Here is a 12,618-nt window from a genome sequence, read left to right on the forward strand (position 1 = left end):
TATAGGAGGTTTATAAAGGATTTTTCAAAAATCGCAAAACCTCTAAGCAATCTGCTAGCTGCTGACACGCCATTTGTGTTTGACACAGCATGCTTGCAGGCATTTGAAACACTGAAAGCTAAGCTGGTCACAGCACCAGTTATTTCTGCACCAGACTGGACATTACCATTTGAGCTAATGTGTGATGCCAGTGATCATGCCATTGGTGCAGTATTGGGACAGAGGCATGACAAGCTTCTGCATGTCATTTATTATGCTAGTCGCGTTTTAAATGATGCCCAGAAAAATTACACAACCACAGAAAAGGAATTACTTGCAGTGGTTTACGCCATTGACAAGTTCAGATCCTACTTAGTAGGATCAAAGTTGATTGTGTACACTGACCATGCTGCTCTTAAGTATCTACTCACAAAGCAGGATTCAAAACCCAGGCTCATCAGATGGGTATTGCTTCTGCAAGAGTTTGATATAGAAATAAGAGACAGAAAAGGGACAGAGAACCAAGTAGCTGATCATCTGTCCCGGATAGAGCCAGTGGAAGGGACGTCCCTCCCCTTTCTTGAGATCTCTGAGACGTTCCCTGATGAGCATCTATTTGCCATTCAGGAAGCACCATGGTTTGCCGATATTGCAAACTATAAAGCTGCAAGGTTCATACCCAAGGAGTACAATAGAATACAAAAGAAGAAATTAGTTACTGATGCAAAGTACTACTTGTGGGATGAACCCTATCTCTTTAAGAGATGTGCAAACGGAATTATCCGTAGGTGTGTCCCCAGAGAGGAAGCACAGAGAATCCTATGGCATTGCCACGGATCTCAATATGGAGGCCATGTCGGAGGTGAGCGAACAGCCACCAAGGTCCTCCAATGTGGCTTATATTGGCCCACACTCTATAAAGATTCCCGAGAGTTTGTACGTAATTGTGACAGTTGCCAAAGAGCTGGTAATCTGCCTCATGGTTACGCCATGCCTCAACAAGGAATCTTGGAAATTGAGTTGTTTGACGTATGGGGAATTGACTTCATGGGACCTTTTCCACCATCATATTCAAACACTTATATTCTGGTGGCAGTTGACTATGTATCAAAATGGGTTGAGGCTATTGCCACACCCACCAATGATACTAAAACAGTGCTGAAGTTCCTCCAGAAATATATCTTTAGCAGGTTTGGTGTCCCTAGAGTGTTAATCAGTGATGGGGGCACTCACTTCTGCAATAAATAGCTTTACTCTGCCATGGTTCGGTATGGAATTCGCCACAAAGTGGCCACTCCATATCATCCACAAACCAATGGGCAAGCTGAAGTCTCCAACAGAGAATTAAAGAGAATCCTGGAACGGACAGTAAATACCCGTAGAAAGGATTGGGCAAGGAGCTTGGATGATGCTTTGTGGGCTTACAGAACAGCATTCAAGACCCCTATAGGGACCTCTCCATACCAACTCGTGTATGGTAAGGCATGCCACTTGCCTGTGGAACTGGAACATAAGGCCTACTGGGCAACCAGATTCCTAAACTTTGATGCCAAATTAGCAGGAGAAAAACGATTGCTCCAGCTAAATGAGCTAGAGGAATTCAGATTCACAGCTTTCGAAAATGCCAAGCTTTATAAAAAAAAATAAAAAAAATGGCATGACAGAAAGCTGTCATCTAGAATCTTTGAACCAGGACAGAAGGTCCTGTTGTTTAACTCTAGACTCAGGCTATTCCCCGGGAAACTGAAATCCCGGTGGAGGGGACCATACGTGATTACAAGTGTGTCACCATATGGTTATGTGGAGCTTCAAGATATTGATTCTGATAAGAAGTTCATTGTCAATGGACAGAGAATCAAGCATTATCTTGAAGGCAACATTGAGCAAGAATGCTCAAGGCTGAAGCTAGATTAAAAGCTCAGCAAGGTCCAGCTAAAGACAATAAAGAAGCGCTTGCTGGGAGGCAACCCAGCCATGGGGCATCAATCCTCTAAGCATTTTTGCCCTATTTTTATTTTTATTTTTATTTGTTTATATAAAGTTTACTGACACTAAGGTACAGAATCATTTGTATAAGTTTACAGGGTTACAAAAGGAATCTGCACACAAAACAGAGATAGGGAGCTCAATGGCAAGAAAACGCCAGTAAAGGGGCATTTTGGGCGTTCAGCGCCCAAAATGGGCATCCACTGGGTGCTGAACGCCAGTAAGGGCAGCAATCTGGGCGTTCAACGCCAGAAACAGGCACCCAATGGGCGTTGAACGCCAGTAATGGCAGCAACTAGGTGCTAAACGCCCAGGAGATCAGCATTTGGGCGTTGAACGCCCAAAACAAGCAGTGTTTGGGCGTTCAAACGCCAGGAAGACAGGGAAGAGCCAAATCCATTTATCCCACACGTATTTCCATTTTAATTTCAAATTTTATACTTCAATGCATGATTTTTACATGAACATGTCAAGAACCCTGATTTCTAAAATCCTTAATTTCTAAAAATCCATCTTTCCAAATTCAATCCAACTCTTTTCAAAATCTTTTCTGAAAACAAATCTATCTTTTTCACTCAAAAATCTTTTCAACTAATCCATATCTTTTTCAAATATCCATATTATCTTTTTCAAAATTCAGAGTTATCTTTTGCAAAAATCTATCATATCTTTTCAAAATTAAACTCTATCTTCTATCTTATCTTTTTTCAACTCAATCTTTTTATCTTATCTCTTCCAATTTTTCGAAAAAATCACCCCCCACCCCTTTAAAATTGGGTTCGGCCTCCCCCCTCCTCCATCAACAACTGCACCTTGATCTCCTTCTATCCCTCTCCTTTCTTTTATTTTGCTTGAGGACAAGCAAACCTTTAAGTTTGGTGTGTTTATCCGAGATCACTAAGATCATGGCTCCCAAAGGAAAACAATCCACTCCAAGAGGCAAGAAAGAGAGCGTTCCAAAACCACTTTGGAATCAAGGGAAGTTCTTATCTAAAGAACATTCAGACCATTATCTTAAAGTAATGGGTCTGAGATCAGTGATCCCGGAAGTTAGATTCGATCTGAAAGAAGATGAATATCCGGAGATCCAGGAACAAATTTGAATCAGGAACTGGGAAGTCCTAGCTAATCCTGAAACAAAAGTAGGAAGGAACATGGTCCAGGAGTTCTATGCTAATATGTGGCAGACTGACAAGCAAAAACTATCTGGAACTGCCTACTATGAATTTCGGACCACGGTCAGGGAAAAGATTGTTCACACCACCCTTGACAAGATCAGAGAGATATTAATGCTACCTCAGCTAAAGGATGATCCAGACTCCTTCAATAGGAGGATGATGAGAGCAGACATTGGCCTGGACAAAATTCTAGAAGACATATGTATCCCTGGAGCCAGGTGGACCACCAACACAAAGGGCGTCCCAAATCAACTCAAGAGAGAGGATCTCAAACCAGTTGCCAGAGGATGGATGGACTTCATTGGGCGTTCTCTGTTGCCCACTAGCAACCGCTCTGAAGTCACAGTTAAAAGAGCAGTGATGATCCATTGCATCATGATGGGAAAGGAAGTGGAGGTTCATCAGCTGATTTCAACTGAGCTCTATAAGATTGCTAACAAAAATTCAAAAGAGGCCAGGTTGGCTTATCCAAGCGTGATTTCTCTGCTCTGCAAGGACGCTGGAGTAAGGATGGGAATAACTGAATATATCCTAATTGAAAAGTCAATCACCAAAGCATCAATGGAGAGACAACAAGCACAGGAGGATCCTATCAAGAAGAGAGCACAGGAATTCCTCCCAGAGATTCCTCAAGCGGAATATTGGGAATATCTTGAGACGTCTGTCACCAAGATACAGGAAGCTATGGAGCAAATAATAAAACAACAGAAGGAACACAGTCAAATGCTGACCTATATGTTTAAAGAACAAGAGGAGCAGGGGCGTGACTTAAGGGAACTGAAGCGCCAAAAGTCTTCTCCTGTAGGACCAAGCATCCCAAGGATCAGAGGAACCCCCGTGCCCCCAGAATAAAGGTTGTTAATTTCCAATTTCTGCCTTAACTCTGTGACAGTGTCCTTATAAAAGTTTACCTTAGAAGTCATATAATAGTAATTAGTATCTATTTGATTTTATCTCCAATTAAGCTATAGTTTATTTTTCTCATCATCATTAAACATGAATAAAATAGTAGATCTTTTGAATAAGAAGCAATAAAATTTCGAGTTTAATAAAAGAAATTCTAATTGGTTAAATGTGGTGGCAATGCTTTCTATCTTCTGAATGAATGCTTGAACAGTGCATATGTCTTTTGAATTTGTTGTTTAAGACTGTTAAATATGTTGGCTCTTGAAAGAATGATGAACATGAGACATGTTATTGATAATCTGAAAAATCATAAAAATGATCCTTGAAGCAAAAAAAAGCAGCAAAGAACAAAGCTTGCAAAAAAAAAAAAAAGGAAGCAGAAAAAGCCAAAAGCTCTTAAAACCAAAAGGCAAGGGCAAATAAAAAGGATCCCAAGGCTTTGAGCATCAGTGGATAGGAGGGCCTAAAGGACTAAAATCCTGGTCTAAGCGGCTAAACCAAGCTGTCCCTAACCATGTGCTTGTGGCGTGCAGGTGTCAAGTGAAAACTTGAGAATGAGCGGTTAAAGTCAAGGTCCAAAGCAAAAAGAAGAGTGTGCTTAAGAACTCTGGACACCTCTAATTGGGGACTTTAGCAAAGCTGAGTCACAATCTGAAAAGGTTCACCCAGTTATGTGTCTGTGGCATTTATGTATCCGGTAGTAATACTGGAAAACAAAGTGCTTAGGGCCACGGCCAAGACTCATAAAGTAGCTGTGTTCAAGAATCAACATACTGAACTAGGAGAATTAATAGCACTATCTGAATTCTGAGTTCCTATAGATGCCAATCACTCTGAGCTTCAATGGATAAAGTGAGATGCCAAAACTGTTCAGAAGCAAAAAGCTACTAGTCCTGCTCATCTAATTAGAATCTGAGCTTCATGCAAAAAAAACACTGAGATATTATTGCTTCTCAACCTATTAGTCTTCTATTTTATTTGTCTAGTTGCTTGAGGACAAGCAACAGTTTAAGTTTGGTGTTGTGATGAGCGGATATTTTATACGCTTTTTGGGGATAATTTCATATAGTTTTGAGTATGTTTTAGTTAGTTTTTAGTCTATTTTTGTTAGTTTTTAGGAAAAATTCATATTTCTGGACTTTACTATGAGTTGTGTATTTTTCTGTAATTTCAGGTATTTTTCTGGCTGAAATTGAAGGAGCTGAGCAAAAATCTGATTCAGGCTGAAAAAGGACTGCTGATGCTGTTGGATTCTGACCTCCCTGCACTCAAAGTGGATTTTCTGGAGCTACAGAACTCGAAATGGCGTGCTTCCAATTGCGTTGGAAAGTACACATCCAGGGCTTTCCAGCAATATATAATAGTCCATACTTTGCGCAAGAATAGACGACATAAACTGGCGTTCAACGCCAGTCCTCTGCCCAATTCTGGCGTCCAGCGCCAGAAAAGGATCAAAAACTGGAGTTGAACGCCCAAACTGGCACAAAAACTGGCGTTCAACTCCACAAATGGCCTCTGCACGTGGATTACTTAATTCTCAGCCCTAGCACACACCAAGTGGGCCCCAGAAGTGGGCCTCTGCATCATCCATCATAGTTTACTCATTTATTGTAAACCTAGGCTACTGGTTTAGTATTTAAACAACTTTTAGAGACTTATTTTGTATCTCATGACATTTTCAGATCTAAACTTTGTAATTCTCTGACGGCATGAGTCTCTAAACCCCATTGTTGGGGGTGAGGAGCTCTACTGTGTCTCGATGAATTAATGCAAGTATTTCTGTTTTCCATTCAAACACCCTTGTTCCTATCTAAGATGTTCATTCGCGCTTAACTGTGATGAAGGTGATGATCCGTGACATTCATCACCTTCCTCAAACCATGAACGTGTGCCTGACAACCACCTCTGTTCTATATCAGATTGAATGAGTATCTTTGAGATCTCTTAATCAGAATCTCCGTGGTATAAGCTAGAACTGATGGCGGCATTCATGAGAATCCGGAAAGTCTAAACCTTGTCTGTGGTATTCCGAGTAGGATTCAAGGATTGAATGACTGTGACGAGCTTCAAACTCCTGAAGGCTGGGCGTTAGTGATAGACGCAAAAGGATATTAAATCCTATTCCAACCGGATCGAGAACCAACCGGTGATTAGCCGTGCTGTGACAGAGCGCGTGAGCGTAGTTTTCACTGGAAGGAAGGAAGGTAGCCATTGACAACGGTGATCCACCAACACACAGCTTGCCATAGGAGGACGTGCGTGCGTGAATTAGAAGACAGAGGAAAGCAGAGATTCAGAAGACAAAGCACCTCCAAAACTCCAACATATTCTCCATTACTGCACAACAAGTAACCTTTAATTTATGCTCTCTTGGTTATTCGCAATTCAACTGATAAACATAATTGACTTCCTGACTAAGATTTACAAGATAACCATAGATTGCTTCAAACCAACAATCTCCGTGGGATTCGACCCTTACTCACGTAAGGTATTACTTGGACGACCCAGTGCACTTGCTGGTTAGTGGTACGCGTTGTGAAAAGTGTGATTCACAATTCGTGCACCAGATATAAATTTGGAACTCCATGGTGAGGAAGGAGAATTGAAGCAAGAAGCACAACAAAAGGAGAAGATAGAGACTAGCGAACAGAAGGAAGTAGTGGATGGATGTTTAGGATATGTTGATTACATAGAGGAATCTCAAGTTGAGGAACCCTCTTCCAAGGAGTGTAGAGGGAATGTCAAAGAGAAGAGCAATGTTGCGGGAGTAGACAATGAGTTAAAAGAAATTGATCGAGAAGTGGATTCCATCACTAGTGATTTTTTGCCCACCTTGATCAATTCCCTTGACGACCCTGTTGAACCTTCCTCCAGTACATTGGAAAGCAAGGTTGAGGAGGACGTGCAACCTCCAAGGCCTAGTGCGAATGAAGAACTGGAAGAAGTATTCCAAGAAACAGACTCTCCTACCTATGATGATTCTGAATCAACATATGATCCTTTTGAGTTTGAAGAGTCATTCCCCAAATTGCTTAGACTTGATGATGAGGTAGACTTCACTAGACCTCCTATCTACGATGAGAGTGATGGGGAAGAAATAGAAGAAATTGGTGAAGAGAAATGTGAACTTGAGGAAGCTTGGCATGAGGAAGAACTTGAAGAACCTCGCCAAGTGGTGGAAGCCTCTAGAAGAGGATGGACGGGAGTAGAACATGCTCTATCACGACCTTTGGGAACTCCTCTACCTAGTTCGTCATCCAATCCTCCGCTTGAGTGGGTAAAACTTCTGACTCTCAGCTTTACAATCCCATTTGAGTGTGGGTTGCTTGAAACGGATGGCCAACTTAGGGCGCTTTCTGGAATCAAGCAGAAAAGGAGGATGTTTAGTGGTTGGCATTCTAAATCTAGGCTTATTATGGTGGGAAGCTCGAAACTAGAAAGCGTGGATTGGTGTAATGCTGAACTAAATGGGTCTAGGAGAGTAGTGTGGTGCTTCCATGAAAATTCTATTTTCTCGCCGCCCGGACAAAGTCAAGATAATCAACTAAAAGATGGGTGCGAGGACAAGATATGGGATCCTGGATTATCCTATGATAATCTTTCTTGGGAGCTCACGTCTTGGAAGGAACCTCACCAAAGCTTAATGACAAAGGTTGGAACTTTTGACAACCGATTGAAGGACAAGCACTTTTGGAGGTTCAAGGATGGATACAAGCATAAGCCACCTTGACAAGAAGCCTCCCAATGTCCAACTTAAGGACTTAAACTAAAATTTCTTGGTGGGAGACACCCCACCATGGTAAACTCTTTCCATTCCCTTGTAGATATAATGAATGAATGCATTGGGTTCCATTGTATATAGTTTCTTTACCTCTTGGTATATTTTCCTTTGTTTACTAAGGTGTTTATGCATTCTATGCTTTAATAAGGGATGAATTCATTTTTGAATTGAGTTTTTGCTTGAATTACAAGTTTTCTCAAGTTGTTTGAAAAGGCCCCTATATCTCAAAATGTGCTTAGTTTTACACCTTAGATAGAGTTTTTAGAAAAGGATGGAACGTTATGAGGTCTTTTGATGCTCATAATAATAATTAAAAAAAAAAGAGAGAGAGAGAAGAGCAAGCCACGCGCAAGCGCAAAGTGCGCACGCGCGTCGGCTGCACATTTTAGTTTCTTGGGCCAAAACCCAGAGAGTTGTGCCACTTTTGGGCCAACTCTGTGCCTCAACCCACGCGGATGCACGCTGTATGCGTCTGCACCACTCTCTGTTTCGCCGTCCACGCGTTGGCGTACTTCACGCCTCCGCGCTTATCCAATAAGCTCAAGCCACCCACGCGAACGCGCACAATGCGCGTGCGCGTCGATGCGTCTTAACATCATCCAGGCTAAAGGACCCGAGAGTTGTGCCAACTCTGGGCCTCTTTTGTGCCTTCAGCCCAGCACATCCGCGCCGACGCGCACCTTGCGCGTCCGCGTTCATTCCGATTCCTTCATCTACGCATAAGCGCGCATGGCGCTTCCGCGCCGTTCTTCCATTCCCTCCACCCACGCGAACGCACACAGTGCGCGCGTGCGTGGATTCGAATTTTCACTTACCCCAGAGACGCGAGCCCTAGCGCATTCGCGCACTACACTTCTCTCCCTCTAACGTTCCATTTCCCTTCTCCCACCACTCAACCTTCAAACTTCTCCCAGCAACCGCCTCACCTCCGGCGAGCGCTCCGTCATCGTCGCCGCTGTCGCCATCATCGCCTCGCCCTTCTCTCTTCATCACCCCCTCTCTTCCACTCACCCTTCCTCTCTGTCTCTGCCCATCTGTTTTTCAGCGTCTTAGTGCCGCCCAGCGCCACTCACCGTGACCGCCGTTGCTGCCGGCGCAAGTTCAACCGCGCTGTCTTGTCCAGTTCCTTCTCACCACTCCGCTTCACCTTCTTTCCCTTTGCTCCGTCCAGTTTCCAGCACCCAGGTTCCATACCTCCCCTGTTCTGTTTCCCTTTGCTGCTTATTGTTGTTTATGTTAATGTAGTTAGAATTAGATTAGTTAGTTAGTTTAGTTTGATTTAGGTGGTTAGCGAATCTGGGCTGAGTAGTGGATTTAGGCATTGTTTGATTTTCTGTTGCTGTAGAATTGCTCTGTTTCATTGCTGTTTGTGCTGCATTACTGGCTTGTTCGTCCATTCATATGAATTCAAACCTGATTTCTGTGTTTCTGATTCCTTAATGAATCCATATGGAATTTGTTGCGACTGATTAATTTTGGGGATTAGCCAATTTGCTGCTGAAATGCTGCCGGATTTTCATTAACCACAGTTTTTATATTGATCTTGTTTGATGAATGTAACAACCCTAGTTGATGAATTCTGTTCAATTAGTGTTCTGTTGCTTATATGGTTTTTGAAAACTCCTCAAGAACAAGTTCTTTGGTCATGTTTCCATATTCCTGCTTGTTATTTATGTTGATTTGCTTCTATGCATTGCATGGTTGAATAAGCTTTTCAATTGACCATTGCTTGTAGTTCTCTGGAAGTTATACATTACTAGTGATCCTTCGCATTGATTGATGGTTTGTTTCATATTAGTTGCTTTCTAGCAATATCATATTTCATCATCAATGACTTGTTGCAATTCATGATTGTGAACGTGCTTACAACATTGTTTTGTTCACTCTTTTCAAATTGAGATAGTAATTACCATATCACTAATTTTCAAACTGATTTCTAACTCTAACTCGTTTAACCAACTAACTTCTTTTGGTTTTCAACCTAACTCTTTTTGTCATTCTTTTGGATATGGTGCTTTCTGAACTCAATTAACGAATAATGTGCAAGACATGGTTTGCATTCTTGGTTTGAAGTTCGATTTGAATTCTGTATTATGTTGCTTGCATTCCAAGAAACCTTCTTCCTTTATTCACTTCATGAATATGCTTTGCTTTGAGTGCTTTGTATCTACTTGGCTATAGGCTTATGTTATATTATCTATATTTTCAGGATGTCAGATAAAGGAAAGGCTATAGCCACTGCTTCCAAAAAGAGGAAGCGCTCCAAGACCTCTACACCCTCACCATATGCTAACTATGCTAAGAATCCGCTGAATGATAAGGAGAAAGAAAATCAGTTACTTCCATCCACTGATCCAACCAAGTTTCCGAACCTCTACTGCGAACTACGCCTTTCTCGTTATGCAAAAACAAAGCTGAACATTGAGAAGAAGCTGAATCTTCCCAATGATGTGAGGCGTGCCATAAACGCCCGTATTTCTGAGCTGGGCTTGGATTTCATTGATAGGGACTTGGGACGGATTAACATCTCGTGGGTCAAGGAATTTTACTGTAACTTCTTCCGACAAAACTTGGATTCAGTATACTTGAGGGGTAGAGAGATTATGATCACTGAGGATGCCTTACAGGATGCACTGCTCTGCAGAGTTGGTACTCCTGAGACTTGTGCCTACCAGCAGGCAGAGGTAGCTCTCCTCTCCATGACTTTTGACTATGAGGCGCTTAGGCGCGTGATCGCTACACCAGATGCTTCCTGAGTGATGGATTCAAGCAACACAAAGCCCAAGGGCATGCTATTTGCATATCTGACTAGGGAGGCTAGGACCTGACAACAAATATTTGCCCACTATGTCTTCCCTACCACTCACCTTTCAGAGATTCCGATGGATATGCTAGTATTGATTGGGTGTGTCATGGATGGGAAGGAGGTATATTTTCCCCGACTGATTAGGCATAGCATGTGGAGAGCTCATATTCGCGGCTTGTTACCGTTCCCGACACTGGTTACTAGCTTAGCTGAGCTAGCTGATGTCCCGTGGGAGGACAATGACGTGACACCACCACCTCCAGATGACGATGACAAGGAAGTTACTATTCCCTGGGGTATATGGGTGCACGAGAAACCCCCGACTAGCCGCCGTTCTCGAGCTAGAGTGGTAGTCGAGGCAGCTAGACCTTCACCCTCCACAGCAGCTGGACCCTCTCCTTCCACAGCAGCACCTGCACCGCCACCAGCACCTGAGCCGACCTATCTATTAGTGCAGCACCTTCTTCGCTTCATGGAGCGCTTCGAGCGTCGTGTCATGCGACGTCTTGACAGCATAGATCAGGTGTTTGCATCACAGGGTATCGAGCTTCCTCCACTCCCAGAGTCTTCCGCCTCTGACGAGCAGGATCAAGAGGAGGAGCATAATGAGGGGCCGATACAGCAGGAGCCACAGCCAGTACCTGAGCCGCAGCCAGTGCCACCTCCAGTCCCACAGCCCGAGCCTGAGCAGGAGCCACAGCCTGGTGTGATTGTTGACCCCCATCCCGAGCTTCAGTAGTAGCATCGAGGACGATGCTTAATTCTAAAGTGTGGGGAGGTCACCGTTCGTGACCGGTGTTTGCACTTATGTGGTGAACCTTCAGACTTTTATTTCTATTCGCTGCTACTCTATCTTGTTTTATTCCGCACTTTATGTTCTAGATCATTTTGGATTACTGTACATATTTATGCTTTTCTAGATACTCTTATTTTGGTTGTTGCACACTCTTAGTAGGTATATACATATATATATATATATATATATATATATATATATATATATATATATATATATTTTGCATCTTAGTTATCGATTGCGGTTAGAAAATTTATGGATTGTTGAAAATCTAGTTGACCCTTTTGATATAAGAAATGTGTTTTGAATGAAAAAGGGGTAAACTAGGAGAATTTTTTAAAAAAAAATTTTTTTTCTAAATCACAATTTTGCATTGTAATAAGCTTAATCAATATGATGAAATTTTCAAGAAACTCATTTTTAGGGCACTACCCCAATTGGTTGAAATTTTTTTAGAACTTGCTTGAGTTATACTTTGTGGATCATGTTTTGAGCTAAGAACACAAGCATGTAAGTTTTGAGCTTTAATTGTGTGGTTACATCATATATGACCACTTATTTTCATTCTTGTGTGCATTATTCTCTTCCTATGATTGTAATCTTTGATTTGTTTGATTCTCTATGTCCATTACTTTGTGTTTACATGCATTTATATTATTGAGGCCATTGTTCAAATAGCTCACTTACCCATATAGCCTACCTTTTATCTTCCATTGTTAGCCAATTTTGAGCCTATGCTTAACCCATTTGTTCTTAATTGTAGCACATTACAAGCCTAAGTGAAAAACAATAAATATCCCTTATTTGGATTTTTGATTAGCTTAGGCTAGTGAGAGTGTTCATTATTTGATTTTGGGAAAGTTGGGAACATTGGGTAGGGATAAAAGTGTGTTTACGTTTTTGTTGAAAAATCATGGGAATTGGGTACATACTCATGTATTAATCATATGTAAACCATGTGCATTGATGTTCTTGTATATATATTTTAGTTTTTTAAAAAAAAAAAAGAGAAAACATATAGAAAAGAAAGAAAAAGAATTACAATAAAAAGGGGACAAAATGCCCCAAAACAAGGTTCAATAAAAGTCAATGCATATGGGTGGTGATCAAAAAGAGAATGCATGAGGGTGTGAAAAAAAGTGAAAAAAATGGGTAGTTAGGTTGTTTAGAATCCTATAGGTTGTCA

The 12,618-nt window shown here is 41.8% G+C and overlaps 1 pseudogene; it reads left to right on the forward strand.

Annotated features, from left to right (window-relative positions):
• Nucleotides 1–11,108: 11,108 nt before the first annotated feature.
• LOC148562284 (uncharacterized) overlaps nt 11,109–12,618 on the forward strand; it is a 60,538-nt pseudogene continuing 59,028 nt past the window's right edge.

Source organism: Arachis ipaensis, chromosome B6 (assembly GCF_059453495.1).
Source record: "Arachis ipaensis isolate K30076 ecotype BB chromosome B6, ASM5945349v1, whole genome shotgun sequence".
NCBI lineage: Eukaryota > Viridiplantae > Streptophyta > Magnoliopsida > Fabales > Fabaceae > Arachis > Arachis ipaensis.